Source organism: Osmia lignaria, unplaced genomic scaffold, assembly GCF_051020975.1.
Source record: "Osmia lignaria lignaria isolate PbOS001 unplaced genomic scaffold, iyOsmLign1 scaffold0005, whole genome shotgun sequence".
In the NCBI taxonomy this organism is placed as follows: Eukaryota; Metazoa; Arthropoda; class Insecta; order Hymenoptera; family Megachilidae; genus Osmia; species Osmia lignaria.
In genome coordinates, this window is record NW_027478162.1 from 5,033,358 (window position 1) to 5,057,590 (window position 24,233).

A 24,233-nucleotide genomic window follows, 5' to 3' on the forward strand; every position below is an offset into this window, starting at 1 on the left:
GAAGAAATATCTCGAAATATGTCCGTCAGGCCCCTTCCCTTGAGATAAATCTGCAAATATCTCGGAAACGAAGCGGGCTATGGCAAAATGTTAAGAGACCTTTTTTGTAGAGAATTAAGTTTCCTACTTTTTATCTTGTATGATATTTTTTGAGCAGATGCGTAGTTCTCGAGATATATCAAGATATTTAAAAGTTCCGAAGCCGCACCAACATAATAGAGATACAGAAACACCGTGGCCCCCTTCTTTGAGACAACTCTGCACTATTGCGAGCTGGAAATGCCACTTCCAGTTTAGCTGTGCAGAAGAAGAACAACAAGAAGAAGAAATATCTCGAAATATGTCCGTCAGGCCACTTCCCTTGAGATAAATCTGCAAATATCTCGGAAACGAAGCGAGCTATGGCAAAATGTTTAGAGACCTTTTTTGTAGAGAATTAAGTTTCCTACTTTTTATCTTGTATGATATTTTTTGATCAGATGCGTAGTTCTCGAGATATATCAAGATACTTAAAAGTTCCGAAGCCGCACCAACATAATAGAGATACAGAAACACCGTGGCCCCTTTCTTTGAGATAATTCTGCACTATTGCGAGCTGCAAATGCCACTTCCAGCTTAGCTGTGCAGAAGATGAACAACAAGAAGAAGAAATATCTCGAAATATGTCCGTCAGGCCCCTTCCATTGAGATAAATCTGCAAATATCTCGGAAACGAAGTGAGCTATGGCAAAATGTTAAGAGACTTTATTTGTAGAGAATTAAGTTTCCTACTTTTTATGTTCTATGATATTTTTTGATCAGATGCGTAGTTCTCGAGATATATCGAGATATTTAAAAGTTCCGAAGCCGCACCAACATAATAGAGATACAGAAACACCGTGGCCCCTTTCTATGAGATAACTCTTCACTATTGCGAGCTGTAAATGCCACTTCCAGCTTAGCTGTGCAGAAGAAGAACAACAAGAAGAAGAAATATCTCGAAATATGTCCGTCAGGCCCCTTCCCTTGAGATATATCTGCAAATATCTCGGAAACGAAGCGAGCTATGGCAAAATGTTAAGAGACCTTTTTTGTAGAGAATTATGTTTCCTACAATTTATGTTCTATGATATTTTTTGATCAGAAGCGTAGTTTTCGAGATATATCGAGATATTTAAAAGTTCCGAAGCCGCACCAACATAATAGAGATTCAGAAACACCGTGGCCCCTTTCTTTGAGATAACTCTGCACTAGTGCGAGCCGCAAATGCCACTTCCAGCTTAGCTGTGCAGAAGAAGAACAACAAGAAGAAATATCTCGAAATATGTCCGTCAGGCCCCTTCACTTGAGATAAATCTGCAAATATCTCGGAAACGAAGCGAGCTATGGCAAAATGTTAAGAGACTTTATTTGTAGAGAATTAAGTTTCCTACTTTTTATGTTCTATGATATTTTTTGATCAGATGCGTAGTTCTCGAGATATATCAAGATATTTAAATGTTCCGAAGCCGCACCAACATAATAGAGATACAGAATCACCGTGGCCCCTTTCTTTGAGATAACTCTGCACTATTGCGAGCTGCAAATGCCACTTCCAGCTTAGCTGTGCAGACGAAGAACAACAAGAAGAAGAAATATCTCGAAATATGTCCGTCAGGCCCCTTCCCTTGAGATAAATCTGCAAATATCTCGGAAACGAAGCGAGCTATGGCAAAATGTTAAGAGACTTTATTTGTAGAGAATTGAGTTTCCTACTTTTTATGTTCTATGATATTTTTTGATCAGATGCGTAGTTCTCGAGATATATCAAGATATTTAAAAGTTCCGAAGCCGCACCAACATAATAGAGATACAGAAACACCGTGGCCCCTTTCTTTGAGATAACTCTGCACTAGTGCGAGCCGCAAATGCCACTTCCAGCTTAGCTGTGCAGAAGAAGAACAACAAGAAGAAGAAATATCTCGAAATATGTCCGTCAGGCCCGTTACTTTGAGCTGAATCTGCAAATATCTCGGAAACGAAGCGAGCTATGGCAAAATGTTAAGAGACGTTTTTTGTAGCGAATTCTGTTTCCTACAATTTATGTTCTATGATATTTTTTGATCAGAAGCGTAGTTTTCGAGATATATCGAGATATTTAAAAGTTCCGAAGCCGCACCAACATAATAGAGATACAGAAACACCGTGGCCCCTTTCTTTGAGATAACTCTGCACTATTGCGAACTGCAAATGCCACTTCCAGCTTAGCTGTGCAGAAGAAGAACAACAAGAAGAAGAAATATCTCGAAATATGTCCGTCAGGCCCCTTCCCTTGAGATAAATCTGCAAATATCTCGGAAACGAAGCGAGCTATGGCAAAATGTTATGAGACTTTATTTGTAGAGAATTAAGTTTCCTACTTTTTATGTTCTACGATATTTTTTGATCAGATGCGTAGTTCTCGAGATATATCAAGATATTTAAAAGTTCCGAAGCCGCACCAACATAATAGAGATACAGAAACACCGTGGCCCCTTTCTTTGAGATAACTCTGCACTGTTGCGAGCTGGAAACGCCACTTCCAGTTTAGCTGTGCAGAAGAAGAACAACAAGAAGAAGAAATATCTCGAAATATGTCCGTCAGGCCCCTTCCCTTGAGATAAATCTGCAAATATCTCGGAAACGAAGCGAGCTATGGCAAAATGTTTAGAGACCTTTTTTGTAGAGAATTAAGTTTCCTACTTTTTATCTTGTATGATATTTTTTGATCAGATGCGTAGTTCTCGAGATATATCAAGATACTTAAAAGTTCCGAAGCCGCACCAACATAATAGAGATACAGAAACACCGTGGCCCCTTTCTTTGAAATAACTCTGCACTATTGCGAGCTGCAAATGCCACTTCCAGCTTAGCTGTGCAGAAAATGAACAACAAGAAGAAGAAATATCTCGAAATATGTCCGTCAGGCCCCTTCCATTGAGATAAATCTGCAAATATCTCGGAAACGAAGTGAGCTATGGCAAAATGTTAAGAGACTTTATTTGTAGAGAATTAAGTTTCCTACTTTTTATGTTCTATGATATTTTTTGATCAGATGCGTAGTTCTCGAGATATATCGAGATATTTAAAAGTTCCGAAGCCGCACCAACATAATAGAGATACAGAAACACCGTGGCCCCTTTCTATGAGATAACTCTTCACTATTGCGAGCTGTAAATGCCACTTCCAGCTTAGCTGTGCAGAAGAAGAACAACAAGAAGAAGAAATATCTCGAAATATGTCCGTCAGGCCCCTTCCCTTGAGATATATCTGCAAATATCTCGGAAACGAAGCGAGCTATGGCAAAATGTTAAGAGACGTCTTTTGTAGAGAATTATGTTTCCTACAATTTATGTTCTATGATATTTTTTGATCAGAAGCGTAGTTTTCGAGATATATCGAGATATTTAAAAGTTCCGAAGCCGCACCAACATAATAGAGATACAGAAACACCGTGGCCCCCTTCTTTGAGACAACTCTGCACTAGTGCGAGCCGCAAATGCCACTTCCAGCTTAGCTGTGCAGAAGAAGAACAACAAGAAGAAGAAATGTCTCGAAATATGTCCGTCAGGCCCCTTCCCTTGAGATAAATCTGCAAATATCTCGGAAACGAAGCGAGCTATGGCAAAATGTTAAGAGACCTTTTTTGTAGAGAATTAAGTTCCCTACTTTTTATGTTCTATGATATTTTTTGATCAGATGCGTAGTTCTCGAGATATATCAAGATATTTAAAAGTTCCGAAGCCGCTCCAACATAATAGAGATACAGAAACACCGTGGCCCCTTTCTTTGAGATAACTCTGCACTAGTGCGAGCCGCAAATGCCACTTCCAGCTTAGCTGTGCAGAAGAAGAACAACAAGAAGAAGAAATATCTCGAAATATGTCCGTCAGGCCCCTTCCCTTGAGATAAATCTGCAAATATCTCGGAAACGAAGCGAGCTATGGCAAAATGTTAAGAGACTTTATTTGTAGAGAATTAAGTTTCCTACTTTTTATGTTCTATGATATTTTTTGATTAGATGCGTAGTTCTCGAGATATATCAAGATATTTAAAAGTTCCGAAGCCGCACCAACATAATAGAGATACAGAAACACCGTGGCCCCTTTCTTTGAGATAACTCTGCACTATTGCGAGCTGGAAATGCCACTTCCAGTTTAGCTGTGCAGAAGAAGAACAACAAGAAGAAGAAATATCTCGAAATATGTCCGTCAGGCCCCTTCCCTTGAGATAAATCTGCAAATATCTCGGAAACGAAGCGAGCTATTGCAAAATGTTGAGAGACCTTTTTTGTAGAGAATTACGTTTCCTACTTTTTATATTCTATGATATTTTTTGATCAGATGCGTCGTTCTCGAGATATATGAAGATATTTAAGAGTTCCGAAGCCGCACCAACATAATAGAGATACAGAAACACCGTGGCCCCTTTCTTTGAGATAACTCTGCACTATTGCGAGCTGTAAATGCCACTTCCAGCTTAGCTGTGCAGAAGAAGAACAACACGAAGAAGAAATATCTCGAAATATGTCCGTCAGGCCCCTTCCCTTGAGATAAATCTGCAAATATCTCGGAAACGAAGCGAGTTATGGCAAAATGTTAAGAGACCTTTTTTGTAGAGAATTAAGTTCCCTACTTTTTATGTTCTATGATATTTTTTGATCAGATGCGTAGTTCTCGAGATATATCAAGATATTTAAAAGTTCCGAAGCCGCACCAACATAATAGAGATACAGAAACACCGTGGCCCCTTTCTTTGAGATAACTCTGCACTAGTGCGAGCCGCAAATGCCACTTCCAGCTTAGCTGTGCAGAAGAAGAACAACAAGAAGAAGAAATATCTCGAAATATGTCCGTCAGGCCCCTTCCCTTGAGATAAATCTGGAAATATCTCGGAAACGAAGCGAGCTATGGCAAAATGTTTAGAGACCTTTTTTGTAGAGAATTAAGTTTCCTACTTTTTATCTTGTATGATATTTTTTGATCAGATGCGTAGTTCTCGAGATATATCAAGATACTTAAAAGTTCCGAAGCCGCACCAACATAATAGAGATACAGAAACACCGTGGCCCCTTTCTTTGAGATAATTCTGCACTATTGCGAGCTGCAAATGCCACTTCCAGCTTAGCTGTGCAGAAGATGAACAACAAGAAGAAGAAATATCTCGAAATATGTCCGTCAGGCCCCTTCCATTGAGATAAATCTGCAAATATCTCGGAAACGAAGTGAGCTATGGCAAAATGTTAAGAGACTTTATTTGTAGAGAATTAAGTTTCCTACTTTTTATGTTCTATGATATTTTTTGATCAGATGCGTAGTTCTCGAGATATATCGAGATATTTAAAAGTTCCGAAGCCGCACCAACATAATAGAGATACAGAAACACCGTGGCCCCCTTCTTTGAGACAACTCTGCACTAGTGCGAGCCGCAAATGCCACTTCCAGCTTAGCTGTGCAGAAGAAGAACAACAAGAAGAAGAAATGTCTCGAAATATGTCCGTCAGGCCCCTTCCCTTGAGATAAATCTGCAAATATCTCGGAAACGAAGCGAGTTATGGCAAAATGTTAAGAGACCTTTTTTGTAGAGAATTAAGTTCCCTACTTTTTATGTTCTATGATATTTTTTGATCAGATGCGTAGTTCTCGAGATATATCAAGATATTTAAAAGTTCCGAAGCCGCTCCAACATAATAGAGATACAGAAACACCGTGGCCCCTTTCTTTGAGATAACTCTGCACTAGTGCGAGCCGCAAATGCCACTTCCAGCTTAGCTGTGCAGAAGAAGAACAACAAGAAGAAGAAATATCTCGAAATATGTCCGTCAGGCCCCTTCCCTTGAGATAAATCTGCAAATATCTCGGAAACGAAGCGAGCTATGGCAAAATGTTAAGAGACTTTATTTGTAGAGAATTAAGTTTCCTACGTTTTATGTTCTATGATATTTTTTGATTAGATGCGTAGTTCTCGAGATATATCAAGATATTTAAAAGTTCCGAAGCCGCACCAACATAATAGAGATACAGAAACACCGTGGCCCCTTTCTTTGAGATAACTCTGCACTATTGCGAGCTGGAAATGCCACTTCCAGTTTAGCTGTGCAGAAGAAGAACAACAAGAAGAAGAAATATCTCGAAATATGTCCGTCAGGCCCCTTCCCTTGAGATAAATCTGCAAATATCTCGGAAACGAAGCGAGCTATTGCAAAATGTTGAGAGACCTTTTTTGTAGAGAATTACGTTTCCTACTTTTTATGTTCTATGATATTTTTTGATCAGATGCGTCGTTCTCGAGATATATGAAGATATTTAAGAGTTCCGAAGCCGCACCAACATAATAGAGATACAGAAACACCGTGGCCCCTTTCTTTGAGATAACTCTGCACTATTGCGAGCTGTAAATGCCACTTCCAGCTTAGCTGTGCAGAAGAAGAACAACACGAAGAAGAAATATCTCGAAATATGTCCGTCAGGCCCCTTCCCTTGAGATAAATCTGCAAATATCTCGGAAACGAAGCGAGCTATGGCAAAATGTTAAGAGACCTTTTTTGTAGAGAATTAAGTTCCCTACTTTTTATGTTCTATGATATTTTTTGATCAGATGCGTAGTTCTCGAGATATATCAAGATATTTAAAAGTTCCGAAGCCGCACCAACATAATAGAGATACAGAAACACGGTGGCCCCTTTCTTTGAGATAACTCTGCACTAGTGCGAGCCGCAAATGCCACTTCCAGCTTAGCTGTGCAGAAGAAGAACAACAAGAAGAAGAAATATCTCGAAATATGTCCGTCAGGCCCCTTCCCTTGAGATAAATCTGCAAATATCTCGGAAACGAAGCGAGCTATGGCAAAATGTTTAGAGACCTTTTTTGTAGAGAATTAAGTTTCCTACTTTTTATCTTGTATGATATTTTTTGATCAGATGCGTAGTTCTCGAGATATATCAAGATACTTAAAAGTTCCGAAGCCGCACCAACATAATAGAGATACAGAAACACCGTGGCCCCTTTCTTTGAGATAATTCTGCACTATTGCGAGCTGCAAATGCCACTTCCAGCTTAGCTGTGCAGAAGATGAACAACAAGAAGAAGAAATATCTCGAAATATGTCCGTCAGGCCCCTTCCATTGAGATAAATCTGCAAATATCTCGGAAACGAAGTGAGCTATGGCAAAATGTTAAGAGACTTTATTTGTAGAGAATTAAGTTTCCTACTTTTTATGTTCTATGATATTTTTTGATCAGATGCGTAGTTCTCGAGATATATCGAGATATTTAAAAGTTCCGAAGCCGCACCAACATAATAGAGATACAGAAACACCGTGGCCCCTTTCTATGAGATAACTCTTCACTATTGCGAGCTGTAAATGCCACTTCCAGCTTAGCTGTGCAGAAGAAGAACAACAAGAAGAAGAAATATCTCGAAATATGTCCGTCAGGCCCCTTCCCTTGAGATAAATCTGCAAATATCTCGGAAACGAAGTGAGCTATGGCAAAATGTTAAGAGACTTTATTTGTAGAGAATTAAGTTTCCTACTTTTTATGTTCTATGATATTTTTTGATCAGATGCGTAGTTCTCGAGATATATCGAGATATTTAAAAGTTCCGAAGCCGCACCAACATAATAGAGATACAGAAACACCGTGGCCCCTTTCTATGAGATAACTCTTCACTATTGCGAGCTGTAAATGCCACTTCCAGCTTAGCTGTGCAGAAGAAGAACAACAAGAAGAAGAAATATCTCGAAATATGTCCGTCAGGCCCCTTCCCTTGAGATATATCTGCAAATATCTCGGAAACGAAGCGAGCTATGGCAAAATGTTAAGAGACCTTTTTTGTAGAAAATTATGTTTCCTACAATTTATGTTCTATGATATTTTTTGATCAGAAGCGTAGTTTTCGAGATATATCGAGATATTTAAAAGTTCCGAAGCCGCACCAACATAATAGAGATACAGAAACACTGTGGCCCCTTTCTTTGAGATAACTCTGCACTACTGCGAGCTGCAAATGCCACTTCCAGCTTAGGTGTGCAGAAGAAGAACAACAAGAAGAAGAAATATCTCGAAATATGTCCGTCAGGCCCCTTCCCTTGAGATAAATCTGCAAATATCTCGGAAACGAAGCGAGCTATGGCAAAATGTTAAGAGACCTTTTTTGTAGGGAATTAAGTTTCCTACTTTTTATGTTCTATGATATTTTTTGATCAGAAGCGTAGTTTTCGAGATATATCGAGATATTTAAAAGTTCCGAAGCCGCACCAACATAATAGAGATACAGAAACACCGTGGCCCCTTTCTTTGAGATAACTCTGCACTATTGCGAGCTGCAAATGCCACTTCCAGCTTAGCTGTGCAGAAGAAGAACAACAAGAAGAAGAAATATCTCGAAATATGTCCGTCAGGCCCCTTCCCTTGAGATAAATCTGCAAATATCTCGGAAACGAAGCGAGCTATGGCAAAATGTTAAGAGACCTTTTTGGTAGAGAATTAAGTTTCCTACTTTTTATGTTCTATGATATTTTTTGATCAGATGCGTAGTTCTCGAGATATATCAAGATATTTAAAAGTTCCGAAGCCGCACCAACATAATAGAGATACAGAAACACCGTGGCCCCTTTCTTTGAGATAACTCTGCACTATTGCGAGCTGCAAATGCCACTTCCAGCTTAGCTGTGCAGAAGAAGAACAACAAGAAGAAGAAATATCTCGAAATATGTCCGTCAGGCCCCTTCCCTTGAGATAAATCTGCAAATATCTCGGAAACGAAGCGAGCTATGGCAAAATGTTAAGAGACCTTTTTTGTAGAGAATTAAGTTTCCTACTTTTTATGTTCTATGATATTTTTTGATCAGACGCGTAGTTCTCGAGATATACCAAGATATTTAAAAGTTCCGAAGCCGCACCAACATAATAGAGATACAGAAACACCGTGGCCCCTTTCTTTGAGATAACTCTGCACTATTGCGAGCTGCAAATGCCACTTCCAGCTTAGCTGTGCAGAAGAAGAACAACAAGAAGAAGAAATATCTCGAAATATGTCCGTCAGGCCCGTTACTTTGAGATAAATCTGCAAATATCTCGGAAACGAAGCGAGCTATGGCAAAATGTTAAGAGACCTTTTTGGTAGAGAATTAAGTTTCCTACTTTTTATGTTCTATGATATTTTTTGATCAGATGCGTAGTTCTCGAGATATATCAAGATATTTAAAAGTTCCGAAGCCGCACCAACATAATAGAGATACAGAAACACCGTGGCCCCTTTCTTTGAGATAGCTCTGCACTATTGCGAGCTGCAAATGCCACTTCCAGCTTAGCTGTGCAGAAGAAGAACAACAAGAAGAAGAAATATCTCGAAATATGTCCGTCAGGCCCCTTCCCTTGAGATAAATCTGCAAATATCTCGGAAACGAAGCGAGCTATGGCAAAATGTTAAGAGACCTTTTTTGTAGAGAATTAAGTTTCCTACTTTTTATGTTCTATGATATTTTTTGATCAGATGCGTAGTTCTCGAGATATATCAAGATATTTAAAAGTTCCGAAGCCGCACCAACATAATAGAGATACAGAAACACCGTGGCCCCTTTCTTTGAGATAACTCTGCACTGTTGCGAGCTGGAAACGCCACTTCCAGCTTAGCTGTGCAGAAGAAGAACAACAAGAAGAAGAAATATCTCGAAACATGTCCGTCAGGCCCCTTCCCTTGAGATAAATCTGCAAATATCTCGGAAACGAAGCGAGCTATGGCAAAATGTTAAGAGACCTTTTTGGTAGAGAATTAAGTTTCCTACTTTTTATGTTCTATGATATTTTTTGATCAGATGCGTAGTTCTCGAGATATATCAAGATATTTAAAAGTTCCGAAGCCGCACCAACATAATAGAGATACAGAAACACCGTGGCCCCTTTCCTTGAGATAACTCTGCACTATTGCGAGCTGCAAATGCCACTTCCAGCTTAGCTGTGCAGAAGAAGAACAACAAGAAGAAGAAATATCTCGAAATATGTCCGTCAGGCCCCTTCCATTGAGATAAATCTGCAAATATCTCGGAAACGAAGTGAGCTATGGCAAAATGTTAAGAGACTTTATTTGTAGAGAATTAAGTTTCCTACTTTTTATGTTCTATGATATTTTTTGATCAGATGCGTAGTTCTCGAGATATATCGAGATATTTAAAAGTTCCGAAGCCGCACCAACATAATAGAGATACAGAAACACCGTGGCCCCTTTCTATGAGATAACTCTTCACTATTGCGAGCTGTAAATGCCACTTCCAGCTTAGCTGTGCAGAAGAAGAACAACAAGAAGAAGAAATATCTCGAAATATGTCCGTCAGGCCCCTTCCCTTGAGATAAATCTGCAAATATCTCGGAAACGAAGTGAGCTATGGCAAAATGTTAAGAGACTTTATTTGTAGAGAATTAAGTTTCCTACTTTTTATGTTCTATGATATTTTTTGATCAGATGCGTAGTTCTCGAGATATATCGAGATATTTAAAAGTTCCGAAGCCGCACCAACATAATAGAGATACAGAAACACCGTGGCCCCTTTCTATGAGATAACTCTTCACTATTGCGAGCTGTAAATGCCACTTCCAGCTTAGCTGTGCAGAAGAAGAACAACAAGAAGAAGAAATATCTCGAAATATGTCCGTCAGGCCCCTTCCCTTGAGATATATCTGCAAATATCTCGGAAACGAAGCGAGCTATGGCAAAATGTTAAGAGACCTTTTTTGTAGAAAATTATGTTTCCTACAATTTATGTTCTATGATATTTTTTGATCAGAAGCGTAGTTTTCGAGATATATCGAGATATTTAAAAGTTCCGAAGCCGCACCAACATAATAGAGATACAGAAACACTGTGGCCCCTTTCTTTGAGATAACTCTGCACTACTGCGAGCTGCAAATGCCACTTCCAGCTTAGGTGTGCAGAAGAAGAACAACAAGAAGAAGAAATATCTCGAAATATGTCCGTCAGGCCCCTTCCCTTGAGATAAATCTGCAAATATCTCGGAAACGAAGCGAGCTATGGCAAAATGTTAAGAGACCTTTTTTGTAGGGAATTAAGTTTCCTACTTTTTATGTTCTATGATATTTTTTGATCAGAAGCGTAGTTTTCGAGATATATCGAGATATTTAAAAGTTCCGAAGCCGCACCAACATAATAGAGATACAGAAACACCGTGGCCCCTTTCTTTGAGATAACTCTGCACTATTGCGAGCTGCAAATGCCACTTCCAGCTTAGCTGTGCAGAAGAAGAACAACAAGAAGAAGAAATATCTCGAAATATGTCCGTCAGGCCCCTTCCCTTGAGATAAATCTGCAAATATCTCGGAAACGAAGCGAGCTATGGCAAAATGTTAAGAGACCTTTTTGGTAGAGAATTAAGTTTCCTACTTTTTATGTTCTATGATATTTTTTGATCAGATGCGTAGTTCTCGAGATATATCAAGATATTTAAAAGTTCCGAAGCCGCACCAACATAATAGAGATACAGAAACACCGTGGCCCCTTTCTTTGAGATAACTCTGCACTATTGCGAGCTGCAAATGCCACTTCCAGCTTAGCTGTGCAGAAGAAGAACAACAAGAAGAAGAAATATCTCGAAATATGTCCGTCAGGCCCCTTCCCTTGAGATAAATCTGCAAATATCTCGGAAACGAAGCGAGCTATGGCAAAATGTTAAGAGACCTTTTTTGTAGAGAATTAAGTTTCCTACTTTTTATGTTCTATGATATTTTTTGATCAGACGCGTAGTTCTCGAGATATACCAAGATATTTAAAAGTTCCGAAGCCGCACCAACATAATAGAGATACAGAAACACCGTGGCCCCTTTCTTTGAGATAACTCTGCACTATTGCGAGCTGCAAATGCCACTTCCAGCTTAGCTGTGCAGAAGAAGAACAACAAGAAGAAGAAATATCTCGAAATATGTCCGTCAGGCCCGTTACTTTGAGATAAATCTGCAAATATCTCGGAAACGAAGCGAGCTATGGCAAAATGTTAAGAGACCTTTTTGGTAGAGAATTAAGTTTCCTACTTTTTATGTTCTATGATATTTTTTGATCAGATGCGTAGTTCTCGAGATATATCAAGATATTTAAAAGTTCCGAAGCCGCACCAACATAATAGAGATACAGAAACACCGTGGCCCCTTTCTTTGAGATAGCTCTGCACTATTGCGAGCTGCAAATGCCACTTCCAGCTTAGCTGTGCAGAAGAAGAACAACAAGAAGAAGAAATATCTCGAAATATGTCCGTCAGGCCCCTTCCCTTGAGATAAATCTGCAAATATCTCGGAAACGAAGCGAGCTATGGCAAAATGTTAAGAGACCTTTTTTGTAGAGAATTAAGTTTCCTACTTTTTATGTTCTATGATATTTTTTGATCAGATGCGTAGTTCTCGAGATATATCAAGATATTTAAAAGTTCCGAAGCCGCACCAACATAATAGAGATACAGAAACACCGTGGCCCCTTTCTTTGAGATAACTCTGCACTGTTGCGAGCTGGAAACGCCACTTCCAGCTTAGCTGTGCAGAAGAAGAACAACAAGAAGAAGAAATATCTCGAAACATGTCCGTCAGGCCCCTTCCCTTGAGATAAATCTGCAAATATCTCGGAAACGAAGCGAGCTATGGCAAAATGTTAAGAGACCTTTTTGGTAGAGAATTAAGTTTCCTACTTTTTATGTTCTATGATATTTTTTGATCAGATGCGTAGTTCTCGAGATATATCAAGATATTTAAAAGTTCCGAAGCCGCACCAACATAATAGAGATACAGAAACACCGTGGCCCCTTTCCTTGAGATAACTCTGCACTATTGCGAGCTGCAAATGCCACTTCCAGCTTAGCTGTGCAGAAGAAGAACAACAAGAAGAAGAAATATCTCGAAATATGTCCGTCAGGCCCCTTCCCTTGAGATAAATCTGCAAATATCTCGGAAACGAAGCGAGCTATGGCAAAATGTTAAGAGACCTTTTTTGTAGAGAATTAAGTTTCCTACTTTTTATGTTCTATGATATTTTTTGAGCAGATGCGTAGTTCTCGAGATATATCAAGATATTTAAATGTTCCGAAGCCGCACCAACATAATAGAGATACAGAATCACCGTGGCCCCTTTCTTTGAGATAACTCTGCACTATTGCGAGCTGCAAATGCCACTTCCAGCTTAGCTGTGCAGAAGAAGAACAACAAGAAGAAGAAATATCTCGAAATATGTCCGTCAGGCCCCTTCCCTTGAGATAAATCTGCAAATATCTCGGAAACGAAGCGAGCTATGGCAAAATGTTAAGAGACTTTATTTGTAGAGAATTAAGTTTCCTACTTTTTATGTTCTATGATATTTTTTGATCAGATGCGTAGTTCTCGAGATATATCAAGATATTTAAAAGTTCCGAAGCCGCACCAACATAATAGAGATACAGAAACACTGTGGCCCCTTTCTTTGAGATAACTCTGCACTACTGCGAGCTGCAAATGCCACTTCCAGCTTAGGTGTGCAGAAGAAGAACAACAAGAAGAAGAAATATCTCGAAATATGTCCGTCAGGCCCCTTCCCTTGAGATAAATCTGCAAATATCTCGGAAACGAAGCGAGCTATGGCAAAATGTTAAGAGACCTTTTTTGTAGGGAATTAAGTTTCCTACTTTTTATGTTCTATGATATTTTTTGATCAGAAGCGTAGTTTTCGAGATATATCGAGATATTTAAAAGTTCCGAAGCCGCACCAACATAATAGAGATACAGAAACACCGTGGCCCCTTTCTTTGAGATAACTCTGCACTATTGCGAGCTGCAAATGCCACTTCCAGCTTAGCTGTGCAGAAGAAGAACAACAAGAAGAAGAAATATCTCGAAATATGTCCGTCAGGCCCCTTCCCTTGAGATAAATCTGCAAATATCTCGGAAACGAAGCGAGCTATGGCAAAATGTTGAGAGACCTTTTTGGTAGAGAATTAAGTTTCCTACTTTTTATGTTCTATGATATTTTTTGATCAGATGCGTAGTTCTCGAGATATATCAAGATATTTAAAAGTTCCGAAGCCGCACCAACATAATAGAGATACAGAAACACCGTGGCCCCTTTCTTTGAGATAACTCTGCACTATTGCGAGCTGCAAATGCCACTTCCAGCTTAGCTGTGCAGAAGAAGAACAACAAGAAGAAGAAATATCTCGAAATATGTCCGTCAGGCCCCTTCCCTTGAGATAAATCTGCAAATATCTCGGAAACGAAGCGAGCTATGGCAAAATGTTAAGAGACCTTTTTTGTAGAGAATTAAGTTTCCTACTTTTTATGTTCTATGATATTTTTTGATCAGACGCGTAGTTCTCGAGATATACCAAGATATTTAAAAGTTCCGAAGCCGCACCAACATAATAGAGATACAGAAACACCGTGGCCCCTTTCTTTGAGATAACTCTGCACTATTGCGAGCTGCAAATGCCACTTCCAGCTTAGCTGTGCAGAAGAAGAACAACAAGAAGAAGAAATATCTCGAAATATGTCCGTCAGGCCCGTTACTTTGAGCTGAATCTGCAAATATCTCGGAAACGAAGCGAGCTATGGCAAAATGTTAAGAGACGTTTTTTGTAGAGAATTATGTTTCCTACAATTTATGTTCTATGATATTTTTTGATCAGAAGCGTAGTTTTCGAGATATATCGAGATATTTAAAAGTTCCGAAGCCGCACCAACATAATAGAGATACAGAAACACCGTGGCCCCTTTCTTTGAGATAACTCTGCACTATTGCGAACTGCAAATGCCACTTCCAGCTTAGCTGTGCAGAAGAAGAACAACAAGAAGAAGAAATATCTCGAAATATGTCCGTCAGGCCCCTTCCCTTGAGATAAATCTGCAAATATCTCGGAAACGAAGCGAGCTATGGCAAAATGTTATGAGACTTTATTTGTAGAGAATTAAGTTTCCTACTTTTTATGTTCTACGATATTTTTTGATCAGATGCGTAGTTCTCGAGATATATCAAGATATTTAAAAGTTCCGAAGCCGCACCAACATAATAGAGATACAGAAACACCGTGGCCCCTTTCTTTGAGATAACTCTGCACTGTTGCGAGCTGGAAACGCCACTTCCAGTTTAGCTGTGCAGAAGAAGAACAACAAGAAGAAGAAATATCTCGAAATATGTCCGTCAGGCCCCTTCCCTTGAGATAAATCTGCAAATATCTCGGAAACGAAGCGAGCTATGGCAAAATGTTAAGAGATCTTTTTTGTAGAGAATTAAGTTTCCTACTTTTTATGTTCTATGATATTTTTTGATCAGATGCGTAGTTCTCGAGATATATCAAGATATTTAAAAGTTCCGAAGCCGCACCAACATAATAGAGATACAGAAACACCGTGGCCCCTTTCTTTGAGATAACTCTGCACTATTGCGAGCTGCAAATGCCACTTCCAGCTTAGCTGTGCAGAAGAAGAACAACAAGAAGAAGAAATATCTCGAAACATGTCCGTCAGGCCCCTTCCCTTGAGATAAATCTGCAAATATCTCGGAAACGAAGCGAGCTATGGCAAAATGTTAAGAGACCTTTTTGGTAGAGAATTATGTTTCCTACTTTTTATGTTCTATGATATTTTTTGATCAGATGCGTAGTTCTCGAGATATATCAAGATATTTAAAAGTTCCGAAGCCGCACCAACATAATAGAGATACAGAAACACCGTGGCCCCTTTCTTTGAGATAACTCTGCACTATTGCGAGCTGCAAATGCCACTTCCAGCTTAGCTGTGCAGAAGAAGAACAACAAGAAGAAGAAATATCTCGAAACATGTCCGTCAGGCCCCTTCCCTTGAGATAAATCTGCAAATATCTCGGAAACGAAGCGAGCTATGGCAAAATGTTAAGAGACCTTTTTGGTAGAGAATTAAGTTTCCTACTTTTTATGTTCTATGATATTTTTTGATCAGATGCGTAGTTCTCGAGATATATCAAGATATTTAAAAGTTCCGAAGCCGCACCAACATAATAGAGATACAGAAACACCGTGGCCCCTTTCCTTGAGATAACTCTGCACTATTGCGAGCTGCAAATGCCACTTCCAGCTTAGCTGTGCAGAAGAAGAACAACAAGAAGAAGAAATATCTCGAAATATGTCCGTCAGGCCCCTTCCCTTGAGATAAATCTGCAAATATCTCGGAAACGAAGCGAGCTATGGCAAAATGTTAAGAGACCTTTTTTGTAGAGAATTAAGTTTCCTACTTTTTATGTTCTATGATATTTTTTGAGCAGATGCGTAGTTCTCGAGATATATCAAGATATTTAAATGTTCCGAAGCCGCACCAACATAATAGAGATACAGAATCACCGTGGCCCCTTTCTTTGAGATAACTCTGCACTATTGCGAGCTGCAAATGCCACTTCCAGCTTAGCTGTGCAGAAGAAGAACAACAAGAAGAAGAAATATCTCGAAATATGTCCGTCAGGCCCCTTCCCTTGAGATAAATCTGCAAATATCTCGGAAACGAAGCGAGCTATGGCAAAATGTTAAGAGACTTTATTTGTAGAGAATTAAGTTTCCTACTTTTTATGTTCTATGATATTTTTTGATCAGATGCGTAGTTCTCGAGATATATCAAGATATTTAAAAGTTCCGAAGCCGCACCAACATAATAGAGATACAGAAACACTGTGGCCCCTTTCTTTGAGATAACTCTGCACTACTGCGAGCTGCAAATGCCACTTCCAGCTTAGGTGTGCAGAAGAAGAACAACAAGAAGAAGAAATATCTCGAAATATGTCCGTCAGGCCCCTTCCCTTGAGATAAATCTGCAAATATCTCGGAAACGAAGCGAGCTATGGCAAAATGTTAAGAGACCTTTTTTGTAGGGAATTAAGTTTCCTACTTTTTATGTTCTATGATATTTTTTGATCAGAAGCGTAGTTTTCGAGATATATCGAGATATTTAAAAGTTCCGAAGCCGCACCAACATAATAGAGATACAGAAACACCGTGGCCCCTTTCTTTGAGATAACTCTGCACTATTGCGAGCTGCAAATGCCACTTCCAGCTTAGCTGTGCAGAAGAAGAACAACAAGAAGAAGAAATATCTCGAAATATGTCCGTCAGGCCCCTTCCCTTGAGATAAATCTGCAAATATCTCGGAAACGAAGCGAGCTATGGCAAAATGTTAAGAGACCTTTTTGGTAGAGAATTAAGTTTCCTACTTTTTATGTTCTATGATATTTTTTGATCAGATGCGTAGTTCTCGAGATATATCAAGATATTTAAAAGTTCCGAAGCCGCACCAACATAATAGAGATACAGAAACACCGTGGCCCCTTTCTTTGAGATAACTCTGCACTATTGCGAGCTGCAAATGCCACTTCCAGCTTAGCTGTGCAGAAGAAGAACAACAAGAAGAAGAAATATCTCGAAATATGTCCGTCAGGCCCCTTCCCTTGAGATAAATCTGCAAATATCTCGGAAACGAAGCGAGCTATGGCAAAATGTTAAGAGACCTTTTTTGTAGAGAATTAAGTTTCCTACTTTTTATGTTCTATGATATTTTTTGATCAGACGCGTAGTTCTCGAGATATACCAAGATATTTAAAAGTTCCGAAGCCGCACCAACATAATAGAGATACAGAAACACCGTGGCCCCTTTCTTTGAGATAACTCTGCACTATTGCGAGCTGCAAATGCCACTTCCAGCTTAGCTGTGCAGAAGAAGAACAACAAGAAGAAGAAATATCTCGAAATATGTCCGTCAGGCCCCTTCCCTTGAGATAAATCTGCAAATATCTCGGAAACGAAGCGATCTATGGCAAAATGTTAAGAGACCTTATTTGTAGAGAATTAAGTTTCCTACTTTTTATGTTCTGTGATATTTTTTGAGCAGATGCGTAGTTCTCGAGATATATCAAGATATTTAAAAGTTCCGAAGCCGCACCCACATAATGGAGATACAGAAACACCGTGGCCCCTTTCTTTGAGATAACTCTGCACTAGTGCGAGCCGCAAATGCCACTTCCAGCTTAGCTGTGCAGAAGAAGAACAACAAGAAGAAGAAATATCTCGAAATATGTCCGTCAGGCCCCTTCCCTTGAGATAAATCTGCAAATATCTCGGAAACGAAGCGAGCTATGGCAAAATGTTAAGAGACATTTTTTGTAGAGAATTATGTTTCCTACAATTTATGTTCTACGATATTTTTTGATCAGAAGCGTAGTTTTCGAGATACATCGAGATATTTAAAAGTTCCGAAGCCGCACCAACATAATAGGGATACAGAAACACCGTGGCCCCTTTCTTTGAGATAACTCTGCACTAGTGCGAGCCGCAAATGCCACTTCCAGCTTAGCTGTGCAGAAGAAGAACAACAAGAAGAAGAAATATCTCGAAATATGTCCGCCAGGCCCCTTCCCTTGAGATAAATCTGCAAATATCTCGGAAACGAAGCGAGCTATGGCGAAATGTTAAGAGACCTTTTTTGTAGAGAATTAAGTTTCCTACTTTTTATGTTCTGTGATATTTTTTGAGCAGATGCGTAGTTCTCGAAATATATCAAGATATTTAAAAGTTCCGAAGCCGCACCAACATAATAGAGATACAGAAACACCGTGGCCCCGTTCTTTGAGATAACTCTGCACTATTGCGAGCTGGAAATGCCACTTCCAGTTTAGCTGTGCAGAAGAAGAACAACAAGAAGAAGAAATATCTCGAAATATGTCCGTTAGGCCCCTTCCCTTGAGATAAATCTGCAAATATCTCGGAAACGAAGCGAGCTATGGCAAAATGTTAAGAGACCTTATTTGTAGAGAATTAAGTTTCCTACTTTTTATGTTCTGTGATATTTTTTGAGCAGATGCGTAGTTCCCGAGCTATATCAAGATATTTAAAAGTTCCGAAGCCGCACCAACATAATAGAGATACAGAAACACCGTGGCCCCTCTCTTTGAGATAACTCTGCACTATTGCGAGCTGCAAATGCCACTTCCAGCTTAGCTGTGCAGAAGAAGAACAACAAGAAGAAGAAATATCTCGAAATATGTCCGTCAGGCCCCTTCCCTTGAGATAAATCTGCAAATATCTCGGAAACGAAGCGAGCTATGGCAAAATGTTTAGAGACCTTTCTTGTAGAGAATTAAGTTTCCTACTTTTGATGTAGTATGATATTTTTTGATCAGATGCGTAGTTCTCGAGATATATCAAGATATTTAAAAGTTCCGAAGCCGCACCAACATAATAGAGATACAGAAACACCGTGGCCCCTTTCTTTGAGATAACTCTGCACTATTGCGAGCTGCAAATGCCACTTCCAGCTTAGCTGTGCAGAAGAAGAACAACAAGAAGAAGAAATATCTCGAAACATGTCCGTCAGGCCCCTTCCCTTGAGATAAATCTGCAAATATCTCGGAAACGAAGCGAGCTATGGCAAAATGTTAAGAGACCTTTTTGGTAGAGAATTAAGTTTCCTACTTTTTATGTTCTATGATATTTTTTGATCAGATGCGTAGTTCTCGAGATATATCAAGATATTTAAAAGTTCCGAAGCCGCACCAACATAATAGAGATACAGAAACACCGTGGCCCCTTTCTTTGAGATAACTCTGCACTATTGCGAGCTGCAAATGCCACTTCCAGCTTAGCTGTGCAGAAGAAGAACAACAAGAAGAAGAAATATCTCGAAATATGTCCGTCAGGCCCCTTCCCTTGAGATAAATCTGCAAATATCTCGGAAACGAAGCGAGCTATGGCAAAATGTTAAGAGACCTTTTTTGTAGAGAATTAAGTTTCCTACTTTTTATGTTCTATGATATTTTTTGATCAGATGCGTAGTTCTCGAGATATATCAAGATATTTAAATGTTCCGAAGCCGCACCAACATAATAGAGATACAGAATCACCGTGGCCCCTTTCTTTGAGATAACTCTGCACTATTGCGAGCTGCAAATGCCACTTCCAGCTTAGCTGTGCAGAAGAAGAACAACAAGAAGAAGAAATATCTCGAAATATGTCCGTCAGGCCCCTTCCCTTGAGATAAATCTGCAAATATCTCGGAAACGAAGCGAGCTATGGCAAAATGTTAAGAGACTTTATTTGTAGAGAATTAAGTTTCCTACTTTTTATGTTCTATGATATTTTTTGATCAGATGCGTAGTTCTCGAGATATATCAAGATATTTAAAAGTTCCGAAGCCGCACCAACATAATAGAGATACAGAAACACCGTGGCCCCTTTCTTTGAGATAACTCTGCACTAGTGCGAGCCGCAAATGCCACTTCCAGCTTAGCTGTGCAGAAGAAGAACAACAAGAAGAAGAAATATCTCGAAATATGTCCGCCAGGCCCCTTCCCTTGAGATAAATCTGCAAATATCTCGGAAACGAAGCGAGCTATGGCGAAATGTTAAGAGACCTTTTTTGTAGAGAATTAAGTTTCCTACTTTTTATGTTCTGTGATATTTTTTGAGCAGATGCGTAGTTCTCGAAATATATCAAGATATTTAAAAGTTCCGAAGCCGCACCAACATAATAGAGATACAGAAACACCGTGGCCCCGTTCTTTGAGATAACTCTGCACTATTGCGAGCTGGAAATGCCACTTCCAGTTTAGCTGTGCAGAAGAAGAACAACAAGAAGAAGAAATATCTCGAAATATGTCCGTTAGGCCCCTTCCCTTGAGATAAATCTGCAAATATCTCGGAAACGAAGCGAGCTATGGCAAAATGTTAAGAGACCTTATTTGTAGAGAATTAAGTTTCCTACTTTTTATGTTCTGTGATATTTTTTGAGCAGATGCGTAGTTCTCGAGCTATATCAAGATATTTAAAAGTTCCGAAGCCGCACCAACATAATAGAGATACAGAAACACCGTGGCCCCTCTCTTTGAGATAACTCTGCACTATTGCGAGCTGCAAATGCCACTTCCAGCTTAGCTGTGCAGAAGAAGAACAACAAGAAGAAGAAATATCTCGAAATATGTCCGTCAGGCCCCTTCCCTTGAGATAAATCTGCAAATATCTCGGAAACGAAGCGAGCTATGGCAAAATGTTTAGAGACCTTTCTTGTAGAGAATTAAGTTTCCTACTTTTGATGTAGTATGATATTTTTTGATCAGATGCGTAGTTCTCGAGATATATCAAGATATTTAAAAGTTCCGAAGCCGCACCAACATAATAGAGATACAGAAACACCGTGGCCCCTTTCTTTGAGATAACTCTGCACTATTGCGAGCTGCAAATGCCACTTCCAGCTTAGCTGTGCAGAAGAAGAACAACAAGAAGAAGAAATATCTCGAAACATGTCCGTCAGGCCCCTTCCCTTGAGATAAATCTGCAAATATCTCGGAAACGAAGCGAGCTATGGCAAAATGTTAAGAGACCTTTTTGGTAGAGAATTAAGTTTCCTACTTTTTATGTTCTATGATATTTTTTGATCAGATGCGTAGTTCTCGAGATATATCAAGATATTTAAAAGTTCCGAAGCCGCACCAACATAATAGAGATACAGAAACACCGTGGCCCCTTTCTTTGAGATAACTCTGCACTATTGCGAGCTGCAAATGCCACTTCCAGCTTAGCTGTGCAGAAGAAGAACAACAAGAAGAAGAAATATCTCGAAATATGTCCGTCAGGCCCCTTCCCTTGAGATAAATCTGCAAATATCTCGGAAACGAAGCGAGCTATGGCAAAATGTTAAGAGACCTTTTTTGTAGAGAATTAAGTTTCCTACTTTTTATGTTCTATGATATTTTTTGATCAGATGCGTAGTTCTCGAGATATATCAAGATATTTAAATGTTCCGAAGCCGCACCAACATAATAGAGATACAGAATCACCGTGGCCCCTTTCTTTGAGATAACTCTGCACTATTGCGAGCTGCAAATGCCACTTCCAGCTTAGCTGTGCAGAAGAAGAACAACAAGAAGAAGAAATATCTCGAAATATGTCCGTCAGGCCCCTTCCCTTGAGATAAATCTGCAAATATCTCGGAAACGAAGCGAGCTATGGCAAAATGTTAAGAGACTTTATTTGTAGAGAATTAAGTTTCCTACTTTTTATGTTCTATTATATTTTTTGATCAGATGCGTAGTTCTCGAGATATATCAAGATATTTAAAAGTTCCGAAGCCGCACCAACATAATAGAGATACAGAAACACTGTGGCCCCTTTCTTTGAGATAACTCTGCACTACTGCGAGCTGCAAATGCCACTTCCAGCTTAGGTGTGCAGAAGAAGAACAACAAGAAGAAGAAATATCTCGAGATATGTCCGTCAGGCCCCTTCCCTTGAGATAAATCTGCAAATATCTCGGAAACGAAGCGAGCTATGGCAAAATGTTAAGAGACCTTTTTTGTAGGGAATTAAGTTTCCTACTTTTTATCTTCTATGATATTTTTTGATCAGATGCGTAGTTTTCGAGATATATCGAGATATTTAAAAGTTCCGAAGCCGCACCAACATAATAGAGATACAGAAACACCGTGGCCCCTTTCTTTGAGATAACTCTGCACTATTGCGAGCTGCAAATGCCACTTCCAGCTTAGCTGTGCAGAAGAAGAACAACAAGAAGAAGAAATATCTCGAAATATGTCCGTCAGGCCCCTTCCCTTGAGATAAATCTGCAAATATCTCGGAAACGAAGCGAGCTATGGCAAAATGTTAAGAGACCTTTTTGGTAGAGAATTAAGTTTCCTACTTTTTATGTTCTATGATATTTTTTGATCAGATGCGTAGTTCTCGAGATATATCAAGATATTTAAAAGTTCCGAAGCCGCACCAACATAATAGAGATACAGAAACACCGTGGCCCCTTTCTTTGAGATAACTCTGCACTATTGCGAGCTGCAAATGCCACTTCCAGCTTAGCTGTGCAGAAGAAGAACAACAAGAAGAAGAAATATCTCGAAATATGTCCGTCAGGCCCCTTCCCTTGAGATAAATCTGCAAATATCTCGGAAACGAAGCGAGCTATGGCAAAATGTTAAGAGACCTTTTTTGTAGAGAATTAAGTTTCCTACTTTTTATGTTCTATGATATTTTTTGATCAGACGCGTAGTTCTCGAGATATACCAAGATATTTAAAAGTTCCGAAGCCGCACCAACATAATAGAGATACAGAAACACCGTGGCCCCTTTCTTTGAGATAACTCTGCACTATTGCGAGCTGCAAATGCCACTTCCAGCTTAGCTGTGCAGAAGAAGAACAACAAGAAGAAGAAATATCTCGAAATATGTCCGTCAGGCCCCTTCCCTTGAGATAAATCTGCAAATATCTCGGAAACAAAGCGAGCTATGGCAAAATGTTAAGAGACCTTATTTGTAGAGAATTAAGTTTCCTACTTTTTATGTTCTGTGATATTTTTTGAGCAGATGCGTAGTTCTCGAGATATATCAAGATATTTAAAAGTTCCGAAGCCACACCCACATAATGGAGATACAGAAACACCGTGGCCCCTTTCTTTGAGATAACTCTGCACTAGTGCGAGCCGCAAATGCCACTTCCAGCTTAGCTGTGCAGAAGAAGAACAACAAGAAGAAGAAATATCTCGAAATATGTCCGTCAGGCCCCTTCCCTTGAGATAAATCTGCAAATATCTCGGAAACGAAGCGAGCTATGGCAAAATGTTAAGAGACATTTTTTGTAAAGAATTATGTTTCCTACAATTTATGTTCTACGATATTTTTTGATCAGAAGCGTAGTTTTCGAGATACATCGAGATATTTAAAAGTTCCGAAGCCGCACCAACATAATAGGGATACAGAAACACCGTGGCCCCTTTCTTTGAGATAACTCTGCACTAGTGCGAGCCGCAAATGCCACTTCCAGCTTAGCTGTGCAGAAGAAGAACAACAAGAAGAAGAAATATCTCGAAATATGTCCGCCAGGCCCCTTCCCTTGAGATAAATCTGCAAATATCTCGGAAACGAAGCGAGCTATGGCGAAATGTTAAGAGACCTTTTTTGTAGAGAATTAAGTTTCCTACTTTTTATGTTCTGTGATATTTTTTGAGCAGATGCGTAGTTCTCGAAATATATCAAGATATTTAAAAGTTCCGAAGCCGCACCAACATAATAGAGATACAGAAACACCGTGGCCCCTTTCTTTGAGATAACTCTGCACTATTGCGAGCTGGAAATGCCACTTCCAGTTTAGCTGTGCAGAAGAAGAACAACAAGAAGAAGAAATATCTCGAAATATGTCCGTTAGGCCCCTTCCCTTGAGATAAATCTGCAAATATCTCGGAAACGAAGCGAGCTATGGCAA